Below are 27,636 nucleotides of genomic sequence, written 5' to 3' on the forward strand. Positions count from 1 at the left end.
GCAAGTTGCCATCTTAATAGGAACCATAACTGACAAGAACATAGAAAAGGAGGGAGAAAAGTTAGAAATGGGACAATTTTGTTTTAAACCCATAACTAACTTCATGAAAAAAACTATGGCCCATGTAGCTGTATTCGAGATAAAAAGCCTGGGATTGTGTGGTAAACCACTGTTTGTATTCCACTGTGTACATGCCTGGACATGCCTCGGCTGACTCCTCCCACAAGTCCTAGTATAAAGGTGACTGCTCCCCAGCCCTTTGTATTTCTGGACCGGTCGACCACTCGAGGCAGACCTTCATTCTTTTGTTAATAAAAGCCTTTAGTTACTCTCTTAACTCTCAGTCTTTTATGAGTAATTGATAGCGCATCAGATTGACAAATATTGCAGTAGATATTTGGTAAGTTTTTCTTAGTAATTAATGTTCAACCATAGAATGATACAGCACAGGAGGCCACCATTTGGCCCATTGTGCCTATGCTGGTTCTTTAGTAGAGCTATCCAATTAGTCCCACTCCCCTGCTCTTTCCCCATAGCCCTGTAATTTTTTTCCCCCTTCAAGTATTTATCCAATTCTCTTTTGAATGTTACTATTGAATCTGCTTCCACCATCCTTTCAGGCAGTGCATTCCAAATCACAACTCACTGTGTAAAAAAATGTTTCCCATGTCACCTCTGGTTCTTTTGCCAATCCCCTTAAATCTATGCCCTCTGGTTACCGACCCTTCTGCTACTGTCATAACGGCACAGAAGGAGGCCATTCGGCCCATCGAGTCCGTGCCGGCTCTCTGTAGAGCAATCCAGTCAGTCCAATTCCCCCGCTCTATCCCCGTAGCCCTGCAAGTGCCTATCCAGTCTCCCCTTGAAAACATCGAGTGCCTCCGCTTCCACCACTTCCGTCGGCAGCGAGTTCCAGGTCCTCGTCACTTGCTGCGTAAAAAAGTTTTTCCTCACATACCCCCTGTATCTCTTGCCCAAAACCTTAAATCTGTGTCCGCTAGTCCTTGTACCATCAACTAGTGGGAACAGCCTATCCAAACCCAACATAATCTTGTACATCTCTAATCATTCCTCAACCTCTTTTGCTCTAATGAAAACAAATCCAGCTTCTCCAAACTGCCCTTGTAGCCAAGATACCCCATCCCCGGAACCATTCTGGTAAATCTCCTCTGCACCCTCTCAAGGGCCTTCACATCCTTCCTAAAGTGTGGTGACCAGAACTGGACGCAATACTCCAGTTGTAGCCTAACTAGCGCTTTATAAAGGTTCAGCATAACTTCTCTACTTTTGTACTCAATACCTCTTCATGAAACCCAAGATCCCATATGCTTTGCTAACCACTATGTCCTGCCACCTACAGGCACCTCTGCACATTAACTCCCAGGTTCCTCTGTCCCTGCACACTCTTTAAAACTGTGCCATTAAGTGTATATTGCCTCTCCCTGTTCCTTCTGCTAAAATGCATCGCCTCACACTTCTCTATTAAATTCCATCTGCCACTTGTCTTCCCATTCTGCTAGTCTTTCTATGTCCTGTTGCAGTTGATTGGTATCATCCTCAGTTTGCAACACCCCAAAGTTTGGTGTCACTGGCAAATTTAGAAAATGTACTCCAATATCCAGGTCATTTATATATATCAAAAGAAGCAGTGGCCCCAGCACAGACTCTTGGTAACACCACAGTCTAGCATCCTCCAGTCTGAAAAACAGCCATTTACCACAACTCGATCTTTTCTATCCTTAATCCAATTCCTTATCCAAGCTGCCACTGACGCACCTATTCCATGAGCCTCAATTTTGTTAACCAGCCTTCTATGTGGTACTTTGTCAAACGCCTTCCTAAAATCCATGCAGAAAACATCTATTGCATTCCCTTCATCAATCCTCCCTGTTACTTCATCAAAAAATTCAATCAGTCAAACACGATCTGCCTTTTACAAATCTGTGTTGGCTCTCCTTAATTAGCTTAAACCTCTCCAAGTGCCTGTTAATTTTTTCCTTGATTATAGTTTCTAAAACTTTACCCAGCGCTGATGTTAAACTGACCGGCCTGTAGTTACTAGAATTGTCCTTAAACCCTTTCTTGAACAATGGTGTCACATTTGCCACTTTCCAATCCTCAAGCACCTCCCCCGCATCTAGGGAAGATTGGAAAATTATGGCTAGCCCTTCCACTATCTCCTCCCCCAATTCCCTTAGCAACCTGGGATGCAAGCCATCTGGACCAAGCGACTTATCCACTCTAAGCATACCCAGCCTTTCTAGTACATCCAGTCTATCAATTTTCACCCCTTCCATTGCTTCTACCGATATTTTGTCAGCATCCACCTCCTTAGTAAACACCAATACAAAGTACTCATTGAGTATTCTAGCCTTACCCTGCGCCTCTAAGCATATATCACCTTCTTTGTCCCTAATAGGCCCCACGCCGCCTCTTACTACCCGCTTACTGTTTACATGCCGGTAGAAGATTTTTGGGTTCCCTTTTATGCTGACCGCCATTCTACTCCCATATTCTCTCTTTGCCAATCTTATTTTCATCTTCCCTTCCCAACTTGTATTTGGTCTGGTTCTCCCTTGAAGAACTCACCTGACATGCATCATACACCCTCTTTTTTTGTTTCATCATCTTCTCTATCTCCCTCGTCATCCAAGGAGCTCTTGCTTTGGTTCCCTTATCCTTCATTCTTGTTGGAATGTACCCAGCCTGTACTTGGAACATCTCCTCCTTAAAGATCACCAATTGTTCCGTTACAGTTTTTCCTGTCAGTCTTTGGTTCCATTTTAGCCCTATTCCAGTTTAGAAGTTCCACTCTAGATTGTTCCATTGCTAATCCAAATCTTATTATATGATGATCACTCGTACCCAAGTGTTCGCCCACAGACACTTGGTCGACCTTGACCACCTCATTCCCCAGCACCAGATCCAGCAATGCCTCCTTCCTAGTTGGGCCAAGAACATACTGGTCAAGGAAATTCTCCTGAACACATTTCAGAAATTCCTCCCCCTCCTTTCCCTTTACCCTAGCATTAACTCAATTGATATTTGGGTATTTAAAGTCCCCCAATATCACCACTCTATAGCTCTTGCCTATCTCTGCGATTTCCCTGCAGATTTGCTCCTCTACCCCTCTCTCAATATTTGGAGGCCTATAGAATGCCCCCAATAGTGATCATACCCCTTTTGCTCCTCAACTCTAACCAAATGGATTCTGTCCTTGTCCCCTCAAGAACATCCTCCCTTTCCAACACTAAAGTGTCTTCCTTAATCAGCACTGCCACTCCACCTCCCTTTTTTCCTTCCCTATCTTTTCTGAACACCTTGTACCATTGAATATTAAGTGCCCATTCCTCACCATTTTTAAGCCACGTTTCCGTTATTGCCACAACATCATACTGCCACACAGCTAATTGTGCTTGTAGCTCACCAACCTTATTCGCCACACTTTGTGCGTTTACATACATGCATTCTAAACCCATTTTTGAATTTTTCGTAATCTTTCTTAGTCTGCTCCTATCTACTTCCACCTCTAGTACTACTTTCTTCTCTTGTACTATCTAACACACTCACACTTTTATGCACCTTATTCCTCTTTTCTACTCCAATATGTTGGTGCCCATCCCTCTGCCAAGCTAGTTTAACCCCCCCCCCCCAGAGAATATTGGTCCCGGCTCTGTTGAGGTGTAACCCGTCCAGCTTGTACAAGTCCCACCTTCCCCAGAAACAGTCCCAATGCCTCAGGAATCTAAAGCCCTCCCTCCTGCACCATCTCTCCAGCCACGCATTCAACTGTTCTATCCTCCGATTCCTGTACTCACTAGCACGTGGCACCAGGAGTAATCCAGAGATTACTACCTTTGAAGTCAACAACAACTTGTATTTATATAGCGCCTTTAACGTAGTAAAACGTCCCAAGGCGCTGCACATGGGTATTTTAAGACAACAAATTTGACACCGATCCACATAAGGATAAATTAGGGCAGGTGATCAAAAGCTTGGTCAAAGAGGTAGGTTTTAAGGAGCGTCTTAAAGGGGGAAAGAGGTGGAGAGGTTTAGGGAGGGAATTCCAGAGCTTAGGGCCTAGGCAACAGAAGGCACGACCGCCAAAAGTTGAGCGATTATAATCAGGGATGCTCAAGAGGGTAGAGTTAGAGGAGCGCAGATATCTCCGGGGGGGGGGGGGGGGTGGGACTGAAGGAGACTACAGAAATAGGAAGGGGCGAGGCCATGGAGGGATTTGAAAACAAGGATGAGAATTTTGAAATTGAGGCGCTGCTTAACCAGGAGCCAATGTAGGTCCTGCTTTTTAATCTCTTTCCTAGCTCCCTATAGTCTGCCTGCAGGACCTCATCCCTCTTTCTGCCCATGTCGTTGTTACTGATATGGACAACGACCTCTGGCTGTTCACCCTCCCCCCTCAGAGTGTCCTGCAGCCGCTCAGTGACATCCCTGACCCTGGCACCAAGGAGGCAACATATCCTGGAGTCACGCCTGCGTCCACAGAAACGCCTATCTGTTCCCCTTACTAATGAATCCCCTATCACTATTGCTCTTCCACTCTTCTTCCTCCGCCCCCGTGCAGCTGAGCCACCCGTGGTGCCGTGACATTGGTTCCTCTGGGGAGAGCAGCCAGAGCCACAGTTTCCAGAACTGTGAACTGGTTAGCGAGCAAGATGTACTCTGGGAAATTCCTGCCCTACCTGCCTGGTCCTCCTTCTCGGTCTGGTGGTCACCCATTCCCTCTCTGCCTGCACACTGAGGCTGCGGGGTGACCACTTCTAGAAACGTGCTTTCCAAGTATTTCTCAGCCTCACGGATGCACTGTAGTGACTCCAGCTGCCGCTCAAGCTCCAAAACCCGGAGCTCGAGTTGCTGCAGTTGGCGACACTTCCTGCACACGTGGTCATCCAGGCCGCAAGAAGTGTCCAGGATTTCCCACATGACACAGGATGTGCAAATTACGGGACTGAGCTGCCCTGCCATGCCTCCATTTTTACCAGAAATAAACTTAAGAAACATTCAACAGCTACCCACCAATCAGCACTTCCCTCGATTAGATAGGCTATGATTTAGTTAAATCTGAAACTAGAGTCTTAAATCTAAACAAAGCAAACTACATAGGTATGAGGGGTGAGCTGGCCAAGGTAGATTGGGAAACTACATTAAAAAGGTATGACAGTAGACAAGCAATGGCTAGCATTTAAAGAATACATAATTTACAACAAATACAGATTCCTTTAAGGCACAAAATCTCCACAGAAAAAGTGGTCCAACCATGGCTAACAAGAGAAGTTAAAGACAGTATTAGATCAAAGGAAGAGGCATTTAATGTTGCCAAAATGAGTAGCAAGTCTGAGGATTGGAGAATTCAGCAAAGGAAGACCAAGAAATTGATGAAGGGAAAATAGAATACGAGAGTAAACTAGCAAGAGACATAAAAACAGACTGTAAAAGCTTCTATAGGTATGTAAAAAGGAAAAGATTAGCAAAAGTAAATGTGGGTTCCTTACAGGCCGAGACAGGAGAAATTATAATGGGGAATAAGGAAATGGCAGAGAAATTAATCAAATACTTTGCGTCCATCTACGCGAACGACGCAAAAAACAAAATAGTGGAGAGCCAAGGCTCTAGCGAGGATGAGGAACTGAAAGAAATTAGTATTAGTAAAAAAAATACTGGAGAAATTAATGAGACTGAAAGCCGATAAATCCCCATGACCTGATGGCCTACATCCTAGGGTTTTGAAAGAGGTGGCTCTAGAGATAGTGGATGCATTGGTTGTCATTTTCAAAAATTCCATAGATTCTAGAACGGTTCCCGCAGATTGGAAGGTAGAGAATGTAACCCCATTATTTAAGAAAGCCTGACATCAGTAGTAGGGGAAATGCTAGAATCTATTATTAAGGACGTGGTAACAGTGCACTTAGAAAATAATAATAGGATTGGGCAGAGTCAACACGGATTTATGAAAGGGAAATCGAGTTTGACGAGTTTTTTTGAGGTTGTAACTAGCAGAATAGATAAGGGGGAGCCAGTGGAGGTGGTGTATTTGGATTTTCAGAAGGCATTCGATAAGGTGTCACACAAGAGGTTATTAAACAAAATTAGGGCTCATGGGATTTGGGGTAATATACTAGCATGGATTGAGCATTGGTTAACGGACAGAAAGAGAGTAGGAATAAACAGGTCATTTTCGGGTTGGCAGGCTGTAACTAGTGGGGTACCGCAAGGATCAGTGCTTGGGCCTCAGCTATTCACAATCTAGATCAATGATTTGGATGAGGGGAACAAATGTAATATATCCAAGTTTGATGATGATACAAAGCTGGATAGGAATGCAAGTTGTGAGGAGGATGCAAAGAGGCTTCAAGGGGATATGGGCAAGCTAAGTGAGTGGGCAAGAATATGGTAAATGGAATATAATGTGGAGAAATGTGAAGTTATCCACTTTGGTAGGAAAAAGAGAAAAGGGGACTATTTTTTAAAATGGTGAGAGATTGGGAAATGTTGGGTGTTCAGAGGGACCTGGGTGTCCTTGTACACAAATCACTGAAAGTTAACATGCAGGTACAGCAAGCAATTAGGAAAGCAAATGGTATATTGGCCTTTATTACAAAAGGATTCGAGTACAAGAGTAAAGACATCTTACTGCAATTATATAGGGCCCTGGTGAGACCACACCTGGAGTACGGAGTACAGTTTTGGTCTCCTTACCCAAGGAAGGATATACTTGCCAAAGAGGAAGTGCAACAAAAGTTCACCAGACGGATTCCTGGGGTGGGGGGGGGGATTGTCCTATGAGGAGAGATTGAGTAGAATAGGCCTATATTCTCTAGAGTTTAGAAGAATGAGAGGTGATCCCATTGCAACATACAAAATTCTTACAGGGCTTGATAGGGTAGATGCAAGGATGTTGCCCCTGGCTGGGGAGTCTAGAACCAGGGGTCACAATCTCAGAATAAGGGGTCGGCCATTTAGGACTGAGATGAGAAATTTCTTCACTCAGAGGGTGGCGAAGCTTTGGAATTCTCTACCACAGAGGGCTGTGGAGGCTCAGTCATTGAGTATATTCAAGACAGAGGTCGATAGATTTTTAGATATTAAGGGAATCAAGGGATATGGGGATAGTGCAGGAAAGTGTTGAGGTAGATGATCAGCCATGATCTTATTGAATGGCGCAGCTGGCTTGAGGGGCTGAATGACCTACTCCTGCTCCTATAACCAGGGGGCATAGTTCCAAGGTAAGGGGCAGGAGGTTTAGGGGGGATTTGAGGAAAAACTTTTTCACCCAGAGGGTGGTTGGAATCTGGAACTCACTGCCTGAAAGGGCAGTAAAGGCAGGAACCCTCAACATTCAAGAAGCATTTAGATGAGCACTTGAAATGCCATAGCATACAAGGCTACGGACCAAGTGCTGGAAAATGGGATTAGAATAGACAGGGCTTGATGGCCAGCGTGGACACGATGGGCCAAAGGGCCTCTTTCTGCACTGTATAACTCCATGACTCTATGACTCCATTTCTTACGATGCGGTCTCCTCTGCATTGGGGAGACCAAACACAGATTGGGTGACCGCTTTGCGGAACCCCCCCTCCGTTCAGTCCGTATGGGTGACCCTGAGCTTCCGGTCGCCTGTCACTTTAATTCACCGCTTCACTCCCACTCCGATCTCTCTGTCCTCGGGCTATTGCATTGTTCCAATGAAGCTCAACGTAAGCTCGAGGAACAGCACCTCATCTTTCGATTGGGCACTTTGCAGCCTGCCGGACTCAACATTGAGTTTAACAATTTCAGATAATTATTCCTGCCCCCATTTTTCATGCAGTATGATTTTTGCCATTCCCATTTGCAACATTTTAATCTTCCTGCCTCTTACAAAAAGTTATGAAGGGTCCCAGACCTGAAACGTTAACTCTGTTTCTCGCTCCACGGATGCTGCCTGGCCTGCTGAGTATTTCCAGCATTTTCTGTTGTTATTACACATCAACCCTCTCAATTACTTCATCAAAGGACTCGATCAAGTTAGTCAAACACAATTTGCCTTTAACAAATCCGTGCTTACTTTCAATTAATAATGTTGTCCCAGATTATTGTCTCTAAGCATCCCACCACTGACATTAGGCTGAATAGCATATAGTTACCAAGTTTATCCCTCTTCACCCCCCCTTTTTTTTTTTAAAAACAGGTATTACATCTGCAATCCTCCAGTCCTCTGGAACCGCCCTCAATCCTCCAGTCCTTTGGAACCACCCTCAAAGAGGATTGGAAGATTGTGGCCAGAGCCCCCGCAATTTCCACCCGGACCGGATGACTTACCTACTTTGAGGACTGCCAACCTTTTAAGTACCCCCTCTTTAGCTATTTTTACCCTATCCAATTATCACTACTGCCTCCTCCTTTACTGCTACATTTGCAGCATCCTCTTCTCTAGTGAAGACAGTACTCATTTAGTACCTCAGCCATGCCCTCTGCTTCACAAGATGATCTGTGTTTTGGTCCCTAATCAACTCCACCCTTTCTCTGACTACCCTTTTACTATTTATATGTTTATACAAGACTTTTGGGTTCCCTTTTATGTTAGCCGCTAATCTATTCTCATACTCTCTGTCCCTCATTCCTTTTCTCGGTCTCCTCTGTACTTTCTATATTCAGCTTGGTTCGCTACTGTATTATGAACCTTACATTTGCCATAAGCCTCCTTTTTTTCTGTCTCATTTTAACTTCTATATCTTTAGTCATCCAGGGAGCTCTAGCTTTGAATATCCTTCCTTTCCCCCTCATTGGAATGTGTCTATTCTGTACCCAAACCATCTCCTCTTGGAAGGCATCCCTTGTTCAATTGCTGTCTTGCTTACCAATTTTGATTCCAATCCACCAGGGCCAGATCCCATTACAACTCAATGAAGTTAGCCCCCCTCCAGTTAATAACATACACACTTTAATTTTTGAATCTACACGGGTTGGTCAAATTCAAAAGATATGGCCTGCTTATATAGCAAAATTTCTTTCCCCAGAGATTAGGCAAAAAAAATACTTGCAACTTTGAAGCTCCTCACCAAATGGAAAGTGTTATATAATGATCATAAAATTTTAAATTACATAAAATGAAAGTTGCTTAAAAAAAATGGAGATTCAAAAACACAACTTGCAACTCACAGCGAGAGCAGCCCTAGGTGGAGACTGAGCATGGCCCAGACTCACCGGCAGCAAAGGCAGCGAGAGCGGCCCTGGGTGGAGACTGAGCGCGGAGACTGAGTGCAGTTTAAACAGAGTGCTGCGAGTTGGGTGAGTCAGGGAGTTAAGTGAGGAGTGGAAGGAGGAGCTCCCTTGCTTCGCCTTTGTTTTTCCTAACTTATCACCCTGTAGGAATTGGTTCTTACTGTACACCAAGGAAAGAGTCCAAGAGTGGGAGCAGTCAAACAACTGCAAAACCGCAAAAGTGACGTCACAACCAGGGAAGGAGCTGATTGGTAAGTAGGACCTGGTGAGTATTTCTACAGTCCAGTCATTAAAGTCAAAGTAAGGTCTCTAGTTTAGAGTAAGTAGTGTTTAAAAGGTACATAAGGTCCCTAATGTATTTAATATTCTTTAATTTAAAGGAAGTAAAGGGAGTAAATTAAGTAAGGACATGGCAGGACAGCTCGGCTGCGTGGAGTGCTCCTCCTGTGCGATGTGGGAAGTCAGGGACACTTTAGGTGTCCAGGGCGAACACATGTGCAGGAAGTGTCTCCAGCTGCAGCTACTCAATCCGCATTTCAGAGCTGGAGCTGCGGCTGGAGTCACTGTGGAGCATCCGCGAAGCTGAGATCTTCGTGGATAGCACGTTTAACGAGGTGGTCATTTAGATCAAAACTGCCGTATAAACCAGCGCTAATGTTAAAACATAGAGCTTTTCAGCTCCGTTTGAATCAACAAACCCTGTTGCTTAGCAACAGCTTCAAAACAGTCAGCTGCAGCTGCAAGCGTCTCTAGCTGAAGCTGTTGCTTAGCTACAGACCTTGCAGAGCCTGACTGGGGAAAAAAAAAAGCAACGAGAAGTAAAAAAAACTTATAGAAAACAGCTCCTAAATTTTGCCGGTAGATAGAGCTTTCCGGACTTTTAACCTCTGGTTAAACGAAAGTTTCCTGCATAGAGGAAAAAACAAGTCAGCCTGGAAGGCAGAGCAAATATGTAACGGCACAAGGGAGTATGGCAAGGCTGGATGGCATTTATTTTAATGCAAGGAGTCTTGCGAGTAAGGCAGATGAATTGAAGGGGTTGATGAACACATGGGAGTATGATATTGTTGCTATCACAGAGACATGGTTGAGGGAGGGGCAGGACTGGCAGCTCAATACTCCGGGGTATAGAATCTTCAGGCGAGACAGAGGGGGGTGTAAAAGAGGGGGTGTCGCAATATTAATCAAGGAGTCATTTACTGCTGTAAGGAGGGATGATATCTTAGCAGGTTCCTCTAATGAGGCCATATGGGTAGAACTTAATAACAAAAAGGGGGCAAGCACTTTGCTGGGAGTGTACTATAGGCCCCCAAACAGTCAGGGGGAGATAGAGGAACAGATATGTAGGCAAATCTCAGAAGTGTAGAAATAATAGGGTAATAATAGTGGATTTCAACTTCCCCAATATTAACTGGTATAGCCAGAGTGTGAAAGGCTGAGGGTGCGGAATTCTTAAAGTGCATCCAGGAGAGCTTTTTGAGCCAGCATGTAGAAAGTCCTACAAGAGAGGGGGCGGTACTGGACCTAATTCTAGGGAATGTAACCGGGCAAGTGGTAGATGCGTCAGTAGGAGAGCATTTTGGTGACAGTGACCATAATTCGGTGAGATTTAAGGTAGTCATGGAAAAGGACAAAGATGGACCGGAAATAAAGGTTCTAAACTGGGGGCAGGCCGACTTTAATATAAGGCAGGAATTGGCCAAAGTGGACTGGGATCAGCTACTTGTAGGAAAATCTACATCAGAGCAATGGGAGTCTTTCAGAAAGGAAATAGAGAGAGATTACAACGCCAACATATTCCTGTAAAGGTCAAGGGTGGGACCAACAATCCCAGGGAACCTTGGATGTCAAGGGATATACAAGAATGGATTTGGAATAAAAAGGGAGGCTTTTGGCAGATACAAAGGACTAAAAACAATGGAAGCCCGAGAGGAGTATAGAAAGTGCAGGGGGGTACTTAATAAAAAACATTAGGAGAGTGAAGAGGGGGCATGAAAAAACACTGGCGGGCAAAATAAAGGAAAATCCCAAGGTGTTTTATAAGTATATTATGGGCAGGAGGATAACCAGGGAAACAGTAGGGCCGATTAGGGACCAAAGTGGCAATCTGTGTGTAGAGCCGGAAGATATAGGTGAAGTTTTAAATGAATATTTTTCATCTGTGTTCACTATGGAGAATGGTGATGTAGGCATAGAAATCAGGCAGGGGGATTGTGATATACTTGAACAAATTAGTATTGAGAGGGAGGAGGTTTTAGTGGGCTTAAAAGTGGATAAATCCCCAGGCCCTAACGGGATGTATCCCAGGCTGCTGTGAGGCAAAGGAGGGGCTCTGACAGAAATTTTAAGAACCTCTCTGGCCACAGGGGAGGTACCAGAGGACTGGAGAACAGCTAACATAGTACCATTATTCAAGAAGGGTAGTAGGGATAAACCAGGGAATTACAGGCCAGTGAGCCTAACATCAGTGGTAGGGAAATTATCGGAAAAAATTCTGAGGGACAGAATTAGTCTCCACTTGGAGAGGCAGGGATTAATCAGGGATAGTCAGCATGGCTTTGTCAGGGGTGACTAGGTGTGTGGATGAGGGTAGTGCAGTTGATGTAGTCTACATGGACTTCAGTAAGGCTTTTGACAAGGTCCCACATGGGAGACTGGTCAAGAAGGTAAGAGCCCATGGGATCCAGGGCAATTTGGCACATTGGATCCAAAATTGGTTTAGTGGCAGGAGGCAGAGGGTGATGGTCGAAGGTTGTTTGGGTGACTGGAAGCCTGTGTCCAGTGGTGTACCGCAGGGATCGGTGCTGGGTCCTTTGCTGTTTGTAGTGTACATTAATGATTTAGATATGAATGTAGGAGGTATGATCAGTAAGTTCGCAGATGACACGAAAATTGGTGGGAGTGGTAAATAGCGAGGAGGGAAGCCTCAGGCTACAGGACGAAAAAGACGGGATGGTTAGATGGGCAGAACAGTGGCAAATGGAATTTAACCCTGAAAAGTGTGAGGTGATGCATTTTGGGAGGACAAACAAGGCAAGGGAATATACAAAGAATGGTAGGATCCTAGGAAGGACAGATGATCAGAGGGACCTTGGTGTGCATGTACATAGATCCCTGAAGGCAGCAGGACAAGTAGATAAGGTGGCTAAAAAGGCATATGGGATACTTATATTCTATGCCTCGGCTAATGAAGGCAAGAGCAGGGAGGTTATGATGGAGCTGTACAAAACGCTAGATAGGCCACAGCTGCAATACTGTGTGTAGTTCTGGTTGCCACACTATAGGAAGGATGTGATTGCATTAGAGAGGGTGCAGAGGAGATTCACCAGGATGTTACCTGGGCTGGAGCGTTTCGGCTATGAGGATAGACTGGAGAAGGTGGGCTTGTTCTCCTTAGAGCAGAGAAGGTTGAAAGGAGATTTGATAGGTGTTCAAAATCATGAGGGGTCTAGATAGAGAGAAACTGTTCCCATTGGCGGAAGGGTCGAGAAACAAGGACACAGATTTAAGGTGATTGGCAGAAGAACCAAAGGCGACGTGAGGAAAAACTATTTTTACGCAGTGAGTGGTTATGATCTGGAATTCACTGCCTGAAAGGGTGGTGGAGGCAGATTCAATTGTGGCTTTCAAAAGAGAATTGGATAAGTACCTTAAGGAAAAATGTGCAGAACTACGGGGAAAGGGCAGGGGAATGGGACTAGCTGAAGTGTTCTTGCAGAGGGCCGGCACAGGCTCGACAGGCCGAATGGCCTCCTTCTGTGCTGTAACCATTCTATGATTTACCTTTATGCAAAATCATTTTGCTGTAAATATTTCCCATTGGTTCATTCATTTTATTAACTAAATGGAAATCATACACGAGAGCTATCTGGAAAAAAAAGTAACTCCACATTATCAATGTTTAGTATCCATCCAGCAGTTGCCACTGTTTGTCCTACCAATCAAAATAAATTCTGCATTTAAACCTGGCGATTGCAAAAATTGGAACTAAAAACTTGGTTTATAAACACTTGCTTTCCCCTGCCCCCCACAATATACTACATACTTTCTGAAGGTCACTCATGAGAATGCAATGGTTCCACTTCCTCTTCATATTCACAAGTCAGTTCTGATGAAGGCCATTCTGTCCATTTGATTACCAGAATACCAACCATTCCCTTTTTGCCACTACACCAGGTAGTTGTTTCTTAAATGAGTTTGATGTCCTGGCCTCAACCATCAATTGTGGCAACATATTCCAGCTGATGACCATTCACTCTAAAGAAATACTTCCTGGTATCTGTCCTAAATTTACCCTTCACAACTTTGAATTTGTGCATTATTGTCTTGCTGCACTATTATCTTTGAAAGTATTGTTTTGGATTTACTTTTTCTATCCTATTAACATTCTCATATACCACAACAAGGTCCTCTCAGTAATAATTCTGCTCAATTCAGCTTAACCCTTTGCTTCACAGCTCATCCCTCTAACAATAGTAATCAACCTCATTACTCTCCTCTGCACCGGGATGAGGTCCTAAAAGCTGAATATAGGGAGTTAGGAGGTAAATTAAAAAATAGGACCTCAAAAGGTAGTAATCTCAGGATTGCTACCAGTGCCACGTGCTAGTCAGAGTAGAAATAGAAGGATATTTCAGATGAATGCGTGGCTAGAGGAATGGTGCAAGGGGGAGGGATTCAAATTCCTGGGACATTGGAACCGGTTCTGGGGGAGGTGGGGCCAGTACAAACTGAACGGTTTGCACCTGGGCAGGACCGGGACCGATGTCCTTGGGGGAGTATTTGCTAGTGCTGTTGGGGAGGGTTTAAACTAAAATGGCAGGGGGTTGGGAACCTGTGCAGGGAGACAGGGGAAAGGGAAACAAGGATAGAAGCAAAAGACAGGAAGGAGAAAAGCAAACGTGGCAGACAGAGAATCAAGGGTTTAAATCAAACATGGCCACAGTAAATAATAATTCTAAAAGGTCTAAGAGTGTTAAAAAAACAAGCCTGAAGGCTTTGTGTCTTAATGCAAGGAGCATTCGTAATAAGGTGGATGAATTAGCTGCGCAAATAAATGTAATCGGATATATGATTGGGATTACGGAAACATGGCTCCAGGGTGACCAAGGCTGGGAACTCAACATCCAGGGGTTTTCAATATTCAGGAAAGACAAGCAAAAAGGAAAAGGTGGGGTAGCATTGCTGGTTAAAGAGATTAACACAATAGTAAGGAAGGATATTAGCTCTGATGATGTGGAATCTGTATGGGTAGAGCTGAGAAATACCATGGGGCAGAAAACATTAGTTGGAGTTATATACAGACCCCCAAACAGTAATGCTAAGGTTGGGGATGGCATTAAACGGGAAATTAGAGACGCGTGCAATAAAGGCACCGCAGTTATCATGGGTGTCTTTAATCTACATATAGATTGGGCTAACCAAATTAGCAACAATACTGTGGAGGAGGAATTCCTGGAGCGTATACAGGATGGTTTCCTGGACCAATATGACGAGGAACCAACTAGAGATCAGGCCATCTTAGACTGGGTATTATGTAATGAGAAAGGATTAATTAGCAATCTTGTTGTGCGAGGCCCCTTGGGGCGGAGCGATCATAATATGATCGAATTCTTCATTAAGATGGAGAGAAGTATTTGACTCAGAGACTAGGGTCCTGAATTTAAATAAAGGAAACTACGATGGTATGAGGCGCGAGTTGGGTACAATGGATTGGGGAAAATGGGGAATTATAGACCGGTAAGCCTGACATCGGTAGTGGGGAAAATGCTAGGGTCCATTATAAAAGATGCAATAGCAGATCACTTGGAAAACAGTGACAGGATCGGACAAAGTCAACATGGATTTACAAAAGGTAAATCGTGCTTGACGAATCTACTGGAATTTTTTGAGGATGTAACTGGTAAAATAGATAAGGAAGAACCAGTGGATGTGGTGTATTTGGACTTTCAGAAGGCTTTCGATAAGGTCCCGCATAAGAGATTAGCGTGTAAAGTTAAAGCACAAGGGATTGGGGGCAAGGTACTGACTTGGATAGAGAACTGGTTGGCAGACAGGAAGCAAAGAGTTGGAATAAATGGGTCTTTTTCCGAGTGGCAGGCAGTGACTAGTGGGGTACCACAGGGATCAGTGCTAGGACCCCAGCTATTCACAATATATATTGATGATCTAGACGAGGGAACTAGATGTAATATCTCCAAGTTTGCAGACGACACAAAGCTGGGTGAGCGTGTGTGTGTGCTGTGAGGAGGATGCAGAGAAACTTCAGAATGATTTGGACAGGTTGCGTGATTGGGCAGATGCAGTATAATGTGGATAAATGCAAGGTTTTGGTGGCAAAAACAGGAAGGCAGTTTATTATCTGAACGGCAATAGATTGGGAGAAGGGGAAGTGCAACGAGACCTGGGTGTCCTTGTGCACCAGTCGCTGAAGGTAAGCATGCAGGTGGTTAAGAAGGCAAATGGTATGTTGGCCTTCGTAGCGAGAGGGTTTTAGTACAAGAACAAGGATGTCTTGCTGCAGTTGTACAGGGCCTTGGTGAGACCACACCTTGAGTATTGTGTGCAGTTTTGGTCACCTTATCTGAGGAAGGGTGTTCTTGCCATGGATGGAGTGCAGCGAAGATTCACCAGACTGATACCTGGGATGGCAGGAATGACATATGAGGAGAGATTGGGTCGATTGGGCTTATACTCGCTGGAGTTTAGAAGAATGAGCGGGGATCTCATTGAAACTTATAAAATTCTAACAGGACTAGACAGATTGATGCAGGAAGGATGTTCCCGATGGTGGGGGAGTCCAGAACCAGGGGTCACAGTCTAAAGATAAGGGGTAAGCCATTTAGGACAGAGATGAGGAGGAATTTCTTCACCCAGAGAGTGGTGAACCTGTGGAATTCTCTACCACAGAAGGCAGTTGAGGCCAATTCATTAAATATATTCAAGAAGGAGTTAGATATATTTCTTAAGGCTAAAGTGATCAAGGGATATGGGGAGAAGGCATGGACAGGGTACTGAGTTTGGATGATCAGCCATGATCTCATTGAATGGCGGAGCAGGCTCGATGGGCCGAATGGCCTACTCCTGCTCCTATCTTCTATGTTTCTATGCACTGCCATTAGGAATTGGTTGCCCACTTTTAAGTTGCAACCAAAACTGTTTGCAGTTGCAAAACTGTAGTTTCAACACAACTCTTGGGATTTGACCCAACTCCCTCTTCACTTTGTTTATTTCAGCCTCATGTTGCTTGTGCATGGTTGGTGACAAGTAAGCCAATCCCTAGGTATGTCACGATTTCCCTCTCGGCAAGTTCTATCCCAGCCATATACTACGGGTGCCTATTCCACCCCCAGCCCCCCAATATATGCAGTACTTTCTTTGGAATGTATTTGCCACCAATTATCTCAAGCACAAAAACTTATTGGAGTCCATTTGTAAAAGCTAAAATCTTGGCTGCCTCCTTAGTCCATAGTCATTCCCCCAAACTTATTCATTCTCTCGCTCAAGCTTAGTGTCAAGTGCAAATTTAGCCATCTTGTACACAGCCTGCAAATTATTAAATATATACAGCAGTCAGGTGTTCAACTCTTGCTCAGCCAGTCCAGCTGATCATGCAGGTCTTTCACCCACATGCAGTTCTCAGCTGGACACTTGATTTCAGTCCACCATATCCTAAGATAGTTTTTTAAAATAATTTAATCTCCTCTAATACTTGAGTTCAGCAAAATCAAGGATTTACTGAGTCGAATTCGCACTTACCTGTCCAATTCTAGACCATTATATCACTTTAAAAAAATTAAATAGCAAAATGTGCATTCACCTACCCTGGAGGTTTATTAAAGTATACTATGTCTTAATCACTAGTCAGCAATTCTACTGTAACACGCTGTACCATTTCCCATCAATTGTTGATCACTTGCATGAAATCATTATCCTGTCGAAGCAAGTACACGGATCACATTAAAGCCCCCTCCCCCAAGCATTTAACAAAAAGTAACAGAATTATAGGAAGACTGAGTGGCAGATTTGATCAGCATATTGCCCATGCACCTCTGCAACTGGGGTTGAAATCTAACTAGTGATCACTCTCTGCTGGCTCCTTTGTGAAATGGATCCAAGCAGCCTCAAATCAGTCTTGTGTAAGTGAATCGACAGCACAAAGCTGCCCATTATTTGACAGAAATTGGTAATCTCAGTCAGAGTCCACAAGAATGGACAGCAGAAAAATGCACAATGGTGCAGTACAAAAAGTTCACCTGAGGTTCAGGTTAAGGCAAATTCCTTGGTATAGCAAAATAAAACTTGCACTGCACCTGGCCTGGAAAGGCTTGATGCAGATACTGAGCAGGAAAAAAAGTATTCCATTCCTTAGCTTGAATATCTTCACCTTAATGAGCACATAAATCACTTAACATAGGCACCCTCCCATGAATACAAGATTACCATCTCAGGTTGCTCTTGCAGCTTGTGGCATAATCTGGTCCCATGGATGTGGTTATAGCTTTATAATCATTCCCAGGTATCCATTATTTATCAAGTAATTTTCTTTAAATTTCAAGCATAGAAGCACTCCTGCTACTATGCCATCAGATTAAAATTGGGTAACGTCTATAAACTGTGCTTTCCTGACCACCAACAGTCTGACCCAATTTTGCATACAGATAGTTACATCAGATGTACTAAACAGGATTATTATTAAACCAGTTCCTTCAGCTGACATGGGAGGAGATTTAACCATACAGGTTCAAGATACTCCAAGTTCCTTTTAAGTGCAAGGAAAAAACTTGCCAAATAAATTCTTCAAAAAAATTTGCAAATAATTGCAGAACTTCCTCAAACCCACTCCAAGTTAAATACAGTAAGATGCTGTACTAAACCTGCAGGCAGTGCCATCTGTGATCAGGCCAAATTGAACTGATAGATGGACACAGTATGCCACTAATATTGTCCACAAATTTTAAAGGGAGCATTACAGCATAGCAAATTTGACAACAATTAAAAAGCAGCTGCAAAAATTACATTTTGCTCGTTTCCAGTTAGCAGTCAAACTAGTTTTAATTCTACCACCACTATATTATGACGTATGTTTAAGCAAGTCCAAAATAATGATCCAGATCTTCTTCAGTAGCGTTTGTTTCTAAAGTCATGGCTGTGCACTGAAAGTGCAAGTTGCTAAAAAAAAGTCAGCAGATCCTACCTATACGCACCACTAGAAATTTTCCCAAAGTGGGTGGAACATCCACTTGAGACATCAAAAAGCAACCTTGAGGAGTTACAGATGTTCTGTTGACAGCACAACAGTGGCCGTCTTTTACACTCAAATTCAGTTGAAGTGCCATCGGTCTGATTTGAGAGAACTGCAGTCATGTTTTCGTATTTTTTTAAGTCATTATTACAGCAATGCAGCTAGCTATCTCAAGATTTGGATTTGGCTAGGTCTTTCATATTTGTAATAGTTGACAGTACAAATATTTAAGGTAAATGCAAGTTTTAAATAATTTTAAAATAGTTATGACCACCGGACTCAGTTCTAAGTCCATTTGAAATTTGGATTGATTTCTACATAATGACAGTTTACTATAATTTTTTTTATTAATGTAAATATATTTACAAGCCAATCTCATTATTTTCTCTTTTTGAAGAGCTAGGAAGCTAGATTACGGTAGATTTGCTTAGGTTAGGCTTAATACCGAGGACAGAGTCAGGCCACATTCTATATACTACTTCCTTTTCAGAGACAGTTCTGATATAATGTATCTGCAATTAAGGGAGTCGTCGTTTCTTTCACCGGTTGGATTTATTTAAAAAGTTTCGTGGAGGGCAGTTAGTTTTCATTTTTTATTTGCTTGTGTGCGGGAAAAGAAAAAAAAATCCTGCGGCCGAATCGGCTGCCATCGCCAGTTAGATTAAAGATCGCAAAGCTTCATTAAAATGTGTCCGGTTTGCTTAAAATGGCGACGAGATGGAGGGCGATAGCATATGTTTCGATTCGGCTGCCCCGGCTTTCCCCCCCCACCATCTCCGTTAGAAAAAAGCCGCCAGTGCCACCGATCAGCCCGGTTATAGAGGGAGCTCTTTTCAATTTACTGCCACCGAGCGGGCCCTTGTAATCGACACACAGAGAGGGAGGGAGAAACTGGTGGCGGGACTGGGGAAAGGCGCTCCTGGAGCGGCTGCAGCCCGAGAGCCGAGCCGAGCCGAGCCGCAAACAAAGGAGAAAGGCCTCGCCTCACGCACGCTAAAAAAAGCAGCCCCGGGAGGAAAAGCCGCCCCCAGCGGGCCCTTGGACGGCGGGGTGATTTTTTTTTGGCGGCTTTAATATTCGCCGTTTGGGGTTGCTTTAGCTGCAGGATTACAAGTTTTTTCCGAGTATTTTTCTGTCTGAATATAACGATAGAGGGAGACAAACACACCCAGCGCCGACAAGCCCCATCGTGACACCTAGAGGCGGCACAAAGGACCTGCATTCGGCCCCTTTAGCCGCTTTCACTTACATTTTCACCGTCTTTTCTTACAGAAAAAGTCCCTTTCGGTGTCTCTCGGTGCCTGCGTGAGGTCCCTGGCTGCCCGAAACGCCCTGAAAGCGCGGCGCCAATCTGTTAAAACGTTCCCATTAGAGCAGGGAACAGAAAATGGCGGAGTCCGGCGTTACTGCGCATGCTCGGCACTTCCACAACTGTGGGGACGCGCGCGGGGCACTGTGGGTAGGGTGAAAAAACCGCGCGAACTTTTTTTTTTCAAAAAAAACGGTTTAAACGGTCACCAACGGAAACGAGGGTTCTGCGGCGAGGCCAAGAGCAGACACCTCGCCGGACGTGACGTCTACAAGGACATCATGGCGCCTCCTTCTGCATGATTCAGCAATTGCAAGGCCCAGTAATTTCCTAATCGAACCTGTTGTACCTGCTGCTGCAATAGACCTGTCAAGTTTGCTCCTATGGTGTGATGTGTATCTTATGTAAATGTGTAGGTTTAAAAAAAATCTGCAATAAAAACAAAAGCTGCTGGAAATGCAAAAAAAGGCCCGTCAACATCTGAAAAGACATGGTATGATCCTTGCACAGAACTATTGAAGGGTCTCTACCCAAAACATTAATTTGGGTTGCCAAATCAGGTTGGCCATGCTCCGCGAGGTTTCATCACATGACCTCCAACCGCCCCACATCCCAGACAAACAGCCTTTATTCCCATCTGCAATGTTCTAATGAATAAACTGGTGAAATGGGCAGACATATGCCAGATGAAATTTAACGCAGAAAAGTGTGAAGTGATGCATTTTGGTAGGAAGAATGAGGAGAGGCAATATAAACTAAATGATACAATTTTAAAGGAGGTGTAGGAACAGAGAGACCTGGGGGTTTATGTACACAAATATTTGAAGGTGGCAGAACTAGTTGAGAAGGTTGTTAAAAATGCATAGGGGATCCTTGTCTTTATAAACAGAGGCATGGGGGCGATTTTCCCACTGGAGGCGGGTTTCAGTTTGGGTGGGTTTGAAACTCGCCTCCACTGATAGGTTTCAAAAATTTGTGATTTTCCCATGATTGGCCACTTAATTTCAGAGGTGTGGGGTGCCCTTGCTCAATTAGTGTTTTGGGACTGAAACTAGCCTCTGTTGACAGCACTTTTCCAGTCTGATTTTATGGCTTCTTGCTCCCTTGGCTCATTCCACAGCATTTCTGCATCTCCTGCACCACCTTTAACATCTTTTGAGAAACCATTATGTCCAATTCCAAGGCAAGGGCCTACCCAAGACTCTCGGATGAGGCACTGCAAATGTTGTTTGAGGGGGTGACAGCTAGCATGTTTGCCTTTCTCTTTTTTATGTAACTCTCATTCCTTAAAGTCTCTTTGAAGGTGATGGCTCTGCAGCTACTGGACACCCAACGACATCAAGTCAACCAATACTTGCACTATATAGACTTGTTTATTCAGTTCATCCTACTTGGAATCTGCCTCCTCGTTATTTGCTACTGTTAAAAAGGTGTAGAACCCCACCCTCCAGTAATTATTTTTGTAATTTCAGGCAGGGAAATTATATCTGGTAGTAAACATCACTTACAACAGAGACAGATTAATGGAGGCTCCAGTTATTATGCCATATCCAATGTGATACTGAGCCATTCACAGCAGGGAGGCCCAAAATTTGGATCTTGCTTTGTGCTATTAGTTGATCTCAGCCAGGATGCCATAAAGGACATTACAAATGTTTTCAACATAATTGAACTAGGGAAGGTAAATTCAGGCAGGGTTCACATTCCTAATTGCTATTCAATTACCTTTGCTGGAAAGTGCATAATCAATGGATTGGCTGTGATGTACTTTAAGGATGCATGGAATACCAGTATTCACTGCATGAATAAGGATCTCTTGGGCAATATACATGTGGCTCTTGGTGACTGGAACTAAATCCCAGCATGTGTCCACACCTTCAAGAAAGGATGGAAGAAAATGGGAAACAAAATAGATTAATTATAAAGATAAACCCAGCAGAGATTGAAACAAACAAATTAACCAGCTTTAAAGAAATAAAAACAAAGACAAATGAACAAGAGCATTCATTACAGGCGTTACAGTTCTAAGTTTTGTGTAATACAGTGGTGCAGTGATTTTGTTTTATAATTTTTCTACATCAGTATTGGCCCCATCCCTCTTCTCCAGAAGATGTTTGAGTCCTTGCTGGGGGACAGTTCCACAGGCACATGACATCCTCTATTTCTTCACCCAAATGGCCATTATTCATGTATGAGCTTTAACAGTGAGTAGCAGCAGTTGGTTTGACTGCGGGGGCAGGGGGACATCACAGCCAAGCCGATTCATCCTTTACCCAATATCCACACACGTACACTCAGAGCAGGGGTGTATGTCTCAGAGACATGGACCATGTAAGCGTCAGAGACATGGATCATGTACAGCAGGCACCTCAAAGCACTGGAGAGGTACCACCAATGCTGCCTCCGCAAGATCCTGCAAATCCACTGGCAGGATAGGCGCACCAACGTCAGTGTTCTTGCTCAGGCCAACATCCCCAGCATCGAAGCTTTGACTACGCTCAATCAGCTCCGATGGACGGGTCACATTGTCCGCATGCCCGATACGAGACTCCCAAAACAAGCGCTCTACTCGGAGCTCCGGCACGGCAAGAGAGCCCCAGGTGGGCAGAGGAAATGCTTCAAGGACACCCTCAAAACCTCCTTGAAAATGTGTAACATCCCCACCAACACCTGGGAATCCCTGGCCCAAGACCGCACAAAGTGGAGGAGAAGCATCCGGGAAGGCGCCAAACACCTCGAGTCTCTTCACTGGGAGCAAGCGCAAGCAGCGCAAGGAGCGCACGTCAACCCAAGCAATCCAGCCACCCGCCCCTATAACCACCGTCTGCCCCACCTGTGACAGAGACTGTAGGTCTTGCATTGGACTCATCAGTCACCTGCGAACTCATTTTTAATGTGGAAGCAAGTCATCCTCGGTTCCGAGGGACTGCCTAAGAAGAAGACGAGAAGGTTGGATAGTGATCGGGGGTGCGAACCCTGTCTTAATTCCCCTGATGCTTTAGTGATGAAACAACGCATTTTGACACAATTCTCATCGTCGTGTTGCATTGTTGGGCAAACATTTGAAGAAAGACAGTCCCCCTTTAAGTATCTCCCTCCATAATGATTTTGCCTAATATCAATAGTGTGGTGGAGCCACTAAAGGACTCAGACCGTTTGTATATAATTCCCTTTAACAACATGTTAGCTACAGCCTGAGTCTGTATCTTTATTTGTACTGTTTACTTGTATAGAGTATGATTACTTTAACAGCGCGGGTAAACGCGATGATGTCACGCCGTACATCACGTGGGGAAGAACGTCATGACGTCAACCACGGGACCAGCCAGCAGTCCTCGTGGAGCCACCGAACTGAATAGACCTACACTCGATGTTCTCCTGCAGTTACTTGTTTAAACCTGTTAGTTTCCATTAAACTTTGTTTTGTTTAAGCGCCTGAGTGGACCTCAGTCTTTGGATAGGAACTAGACATTCCTGCATTGGTGACCCCGACTTTTGCGAACGGTTTTCGCAGAAGATAATCAACATGGAAACAAACGCCGTTACCTTGAAGCTGCCGCAGTTCTGGGAGCAACAACCAGCCGCGTGGTTCATCCAGGCTGAAGCCCAGTTCGCCATCAGGGACATCACTGCGGATCAGACCCATTATTATTACGTGGTCTCCGCCCTCGACAGCGCCACAGCCTCGCGGATCATCAGCCTACTCGGTAGTCCGCCTACTGATCGCAAGTATGACACCTTAAAGGTGCGGTTGCTGCAGGTCTTTGGGCTCACGAAGTCGGAGTGCGCCCGCCGGCTGCTCGCTATGCCCGGCCTCGGGGACTCCAAGCCGTCCGAGCTCATGAGCCAGATGCTCACGCTCGTCGGGTCCGAGCCGGAATGCTTCCTCTTCAGGAAGCTATTCCTCAGCCTACTCCCGGAGCAAGTTCAGGCTGCCCTAACCAGGTCCGAAGTCACAGACTGCGCGGAGCTTGCTGCCGAAGCGGACAAGATCTTCGCGGTGACACAACAGCACTGTGCGGCCACGAGGCGCCCCCCCCCCCCCACAGACGCTGCTCCAGCTCCTCAATCAGCGGGGTTGTGCTTTTACCACGCTCGTTTTGGCACGAAAGCAAGATGCTGCCGCCCTCCCTGCAGTTTTTCGCACAAAAAAAATCTACAGACACCCTGGCAAAAGAGGACCGGGTCTAACGAGCGCCCCGCGGCTGCGATGGCCATCAGAGACTCAGGGAAGCTTCTCTTCATCACCAACTCCCTTTCTGGTCGATGTTTCCTTTGCGACACCGGGGTGCAGTGTAGCATCCTACCTGCATCAAATCTCGATACACTAGCTGGGGGTCACGACCCCGCCCTCGCGGCGGTTAATGGCGCAGCTGTTCGGACTTTCAGAAGGCGGTGGGTCCAGGTGTGTTTCGGCGGCCAGCGTTTCCACTGGGAATTCATCACGGCCAAAGTCACGCAGGCCATCCTTGGGGCGGATTTTTTGTGCGCCAACGGCCTCCTGGTCGATGTCAGGCACCGCCAGTTGATCAATGCGGCCACGTTCCACTCCATCCCATGCCACCGCGGTAACGCCGTGCCGTGCACTGTCTTCTGTGCGGTCCCACCTCTGGATGACTTCACTCGGCTCCTCGGAGAGTTCCCGGATCTGACCAGGCCCACTTTCTCCTCCTCGGCTACTAAACATGGTGTGAAACATCACATCACCACCACCAGCCCCCCCGCCCTGTCTACGCACGGGCCCGACGACTCGAACCCGGCAAGCTCGCAGCTGCGAAAGCGGAGTTCGACACGAAGCAGCGGCTGGGGATTATTCGCCAGTCGAATAGTCCCTGGTCTTCGCCTCTCCACATTGTTCCGAAACCCGGCGGTGGCCATGCGGCAACTACCGACGCCTGAATGACGCCACTACTCCTGATTGGTACCCGATCCCGCATATCCAAGATTTCTCGGCCCATTTGGCGGGAAATACCTTTTTTTCCCAAAGTCGACCTCGTCCGCGGTTCCCACCAGGTCCCCGTGCACCCGCAAGACGTCCCGAAAACCGCAGTCATCACTCCATTCGGCCTGTTCGAATATCTGCGGATGCCGTTTGGCTTAAAGAACGCTGCACAGGCTTTCCAGCGCTTAATGGACTCCGTGCTTCGGGACCTAAAATTCCTCTTCGTCTACCTCGACGACATCCTCATCGCCAGCCCTAGCAAAGAGGAGCACTTCTGCCATTTGCGGACCCTCTTCACATGACACGGTTTGATTATCAACCCGGCCAAGTGCCAGTTCGGCCTGCAGCGGATTGATTTCTTGGGCCACCGCATTACATCAGACGGCGCAATTCCCTTACAGACGAAGGTCGAGGCGGTTACATCTTTCCCGCGCCCGCAGACCGTCAAGGCCCTACAGGAGTTCCTCGGGATGGTAAATTTTTATCATCGGTTCGTCCCTAAGGCGGCTCTGCTTATGCAGCCCTTGTACGAGGCCCTCAAGGCCAAGTCCGGTAAGGACCCGATCAGCTGGACGGCCGAAATGGACCGGGCGTTCATCGACACCAAAGGTGCTTTGGCCAACGCAACCATGCTGGTGCACCCGCTTCCAGGTGCCACCATTGCCCTTACCACCGACGCGTCGGACTACGCAATCGGCGCAGTGCAGGAACAGTGGGTGAATGGGACGTGGCAACCGCTTGCGTTTTTCAGCCGTCAACTACGGCGAAACGAAAGAAAGTACAGCACTTTCGACCGGGAGTTGCTGGCCCTTTTTCTAGCCATCCGTCATTTCCGGTTCTTACTAGAGGGACGTCCGTTCACGGCTTACGTGGACCACAAGCCACTAACGTACGCTATGGCCAAGACCGCCGAACCGTGGTCAGCTCAGCAACAACGTCACCTGACGTTCATTTCAGAATTCACCACGGACATTCAGCAAACACAACCTGGTGGCGGATTGTCTCTCCCGCGCGACTGTGCACGCAGTCCAACTCGGAATCGACTATGCCCTCATGGCTCGGACCCGGAGGTCCAAGCCTCGGACCCGGAGGTCCAAACATACAGGACCAGCCCCTCTAGCATCCAAGCGGCCGATGTCAAGTTCCATGCCACACGCTACTTTGCGACGTCTCCATGGGAGTTTCCCGCCCAATAGTTCCAGTCGCCTGGCGCCGAAAAGTGTTCAACGCCATACATGGTTTGTCACACCCTAGCATGAGGGCCTCGCAAAGGCAGATGTCGTCAAAATTCGCCTGGAGGGGTATGCACCTGGATGTCTGCGACTGGGCCAACACCTGCGTGGTCTGCCAAAAGGCCAAGGTGCAGCGTCATGTAAAAGCTCCATTAGCCACTTTCGCTGTTCCGGAGCGTCGATTCGACCACGTGAATGTGGACCTCGTGGGGCCTCTTTCACCTTCTCAAGGTTTTACACACATCCTCACAATGGTAGACCGCACCACCAGATGGCCAGAGGCAGTTCCTTTGGTTTCCACCACTTCGGCAGACGTGGCCAGAGCTTTCACCTCCTCTTGGGTTGCTCGTTTCGGCGTACCGGCGGACATCTCTTCCGATCGTGGACCGCAGTTTTCCTCTGAGCTCTGGAACGCTATGGCTCAGGGGCTCGGCACCAAACTCCATCGCACCACCGCCTATCATCCACAGGCGAACGGCCTGTGCGAGCGATTCCACAGGTCGCTCAAAGCCGCTCTGCGGGCCAGTCTTCAAGGCGCGGGATGGGTGGACAGACTTCCCTGGGTCATTTTGGGTCTTCGTACGGCACCCAAAGAAGATTTACAATCCTCCTCGGCGGAACTCGTATATGGCCAGCCACTACGAGTACCAGGGGATTTCCTCCCGTCTCCAACAGAGCCATGGTCCGCATCCCAGCAACTCGTCAACCACCAGGAAGCGGCCAGATGTTTCGCTCCAGTGCCTACGTTGCATCACGGCTTACAGAGCTCCCACGTCCCAACTGAGCTGAAAAGCGCCGAGTACATGTTTATCCGCCACGATGCTCACCGGGACCCGCTCAAGCCTCCTTACACTGGTCCCTTCCGCGTCATAGAGCCGGGAGACAAATCCTTTTCGGTCGATATCGGAGGTAAACCGGACCACATATCGGTTGACCGGCTGAAGCCAGCGCACTTAGACCTGAACAGCCCAGTCGAAATCGCTCAACTGCCAAAACGGGGCCGACCGCCCACAGTCGCCGTGCCAGCTCCACCACAACCGCCCGACAGCTCGACCACCGGCCATCAGCTTCCACTTCAGGGTTACAGAAGTCGCTCGGACAGGCTTGTCCGGCCTCCTCGCCATCTCACTTTTGCTGTAAAAGACAATTCTGGGGGGGCACATGTGGCGGAGCCACCAAAGCACTCAGACCGTTTGTATATAATTCCCTTTAACAACATGTTAGCTACAGCCTGAGTCTGTATCTTTATTTTTACTGTTTACTTGTATTGAGTATGATTACTTTAACAGCGCGGGTAAACGCGATGATGTCACGCCGTACATCACGTGATCCCCCACTGGCGGGAAGAACGTCATGACGTCAACCACGGGACCAGCCAGCAGTCCTCGTGGAGCCTCCGAACTGAATAGACCTACACTCGGTGTTCTCCTGCAGTTACTTGTTTAAACCTGTCAGTTTCCATTAAACTTCGTTTTGTTTAAGCGCCTGAGTGGACCTCAGTCTTTGGATAGGAACTAGACATTCCTACAATAGCTAAATAATTCTCATGTTTGCTCTTGTGTACTGTCAATACATGGAATCTTGCAAATACTTTATTTTCCTAAATAATCTGCATATAAATATACAGTACTGTATATAGTTAGTTATTATTCACAGGCAACAAAATGAAAATAAAAATACTAAAACCTGC

General features: G+C 46.1%; 1 protein-coding gene across 3 annotated transcripts in view; it reads right to left on the bottom strand.

Annotated features, from left to right (window-relative positions):
* The window catches only part of ctcf (CCCTC-binding factor (zinc finger protein)), a 49,140-nt gene extending 29,251 nt beyond the window's left edge, over positions 1 to 19,889 (bottom strand). The window contains exon 1 of one of the 3 annotated variants that reach the window (XM_085991333.1): positions 19,713 to 19,889. The gene's annotated coding sequence lies outside the window, so the exon portion shown is untranslated. The remainder of the gene's footprint in view (positions 1 to 19,712) is intronic. The other 2 variants (XM_085991332.1, XM_085991331.1) reach the window with 2 other exon arrangements.
* Between the last annotated feature and the right edge of the window lie 7,747 nt (positions 19,890 to 27,636).

This window comes from Somniosus microcephalus, chromosome 6 (genome assembly GCF_052327205.1).
Source record: "Somniosus microcephalus isolate GS21.2 chromosome 6, FLI_Smic_1.0, whole genome shotgun sequence".
NCBI lineage: Eukaryota > Metazoa > Chordata > Chondrichthyes > Squaliformes > Somniosidae > Somniosus > Somniosus microcephalus.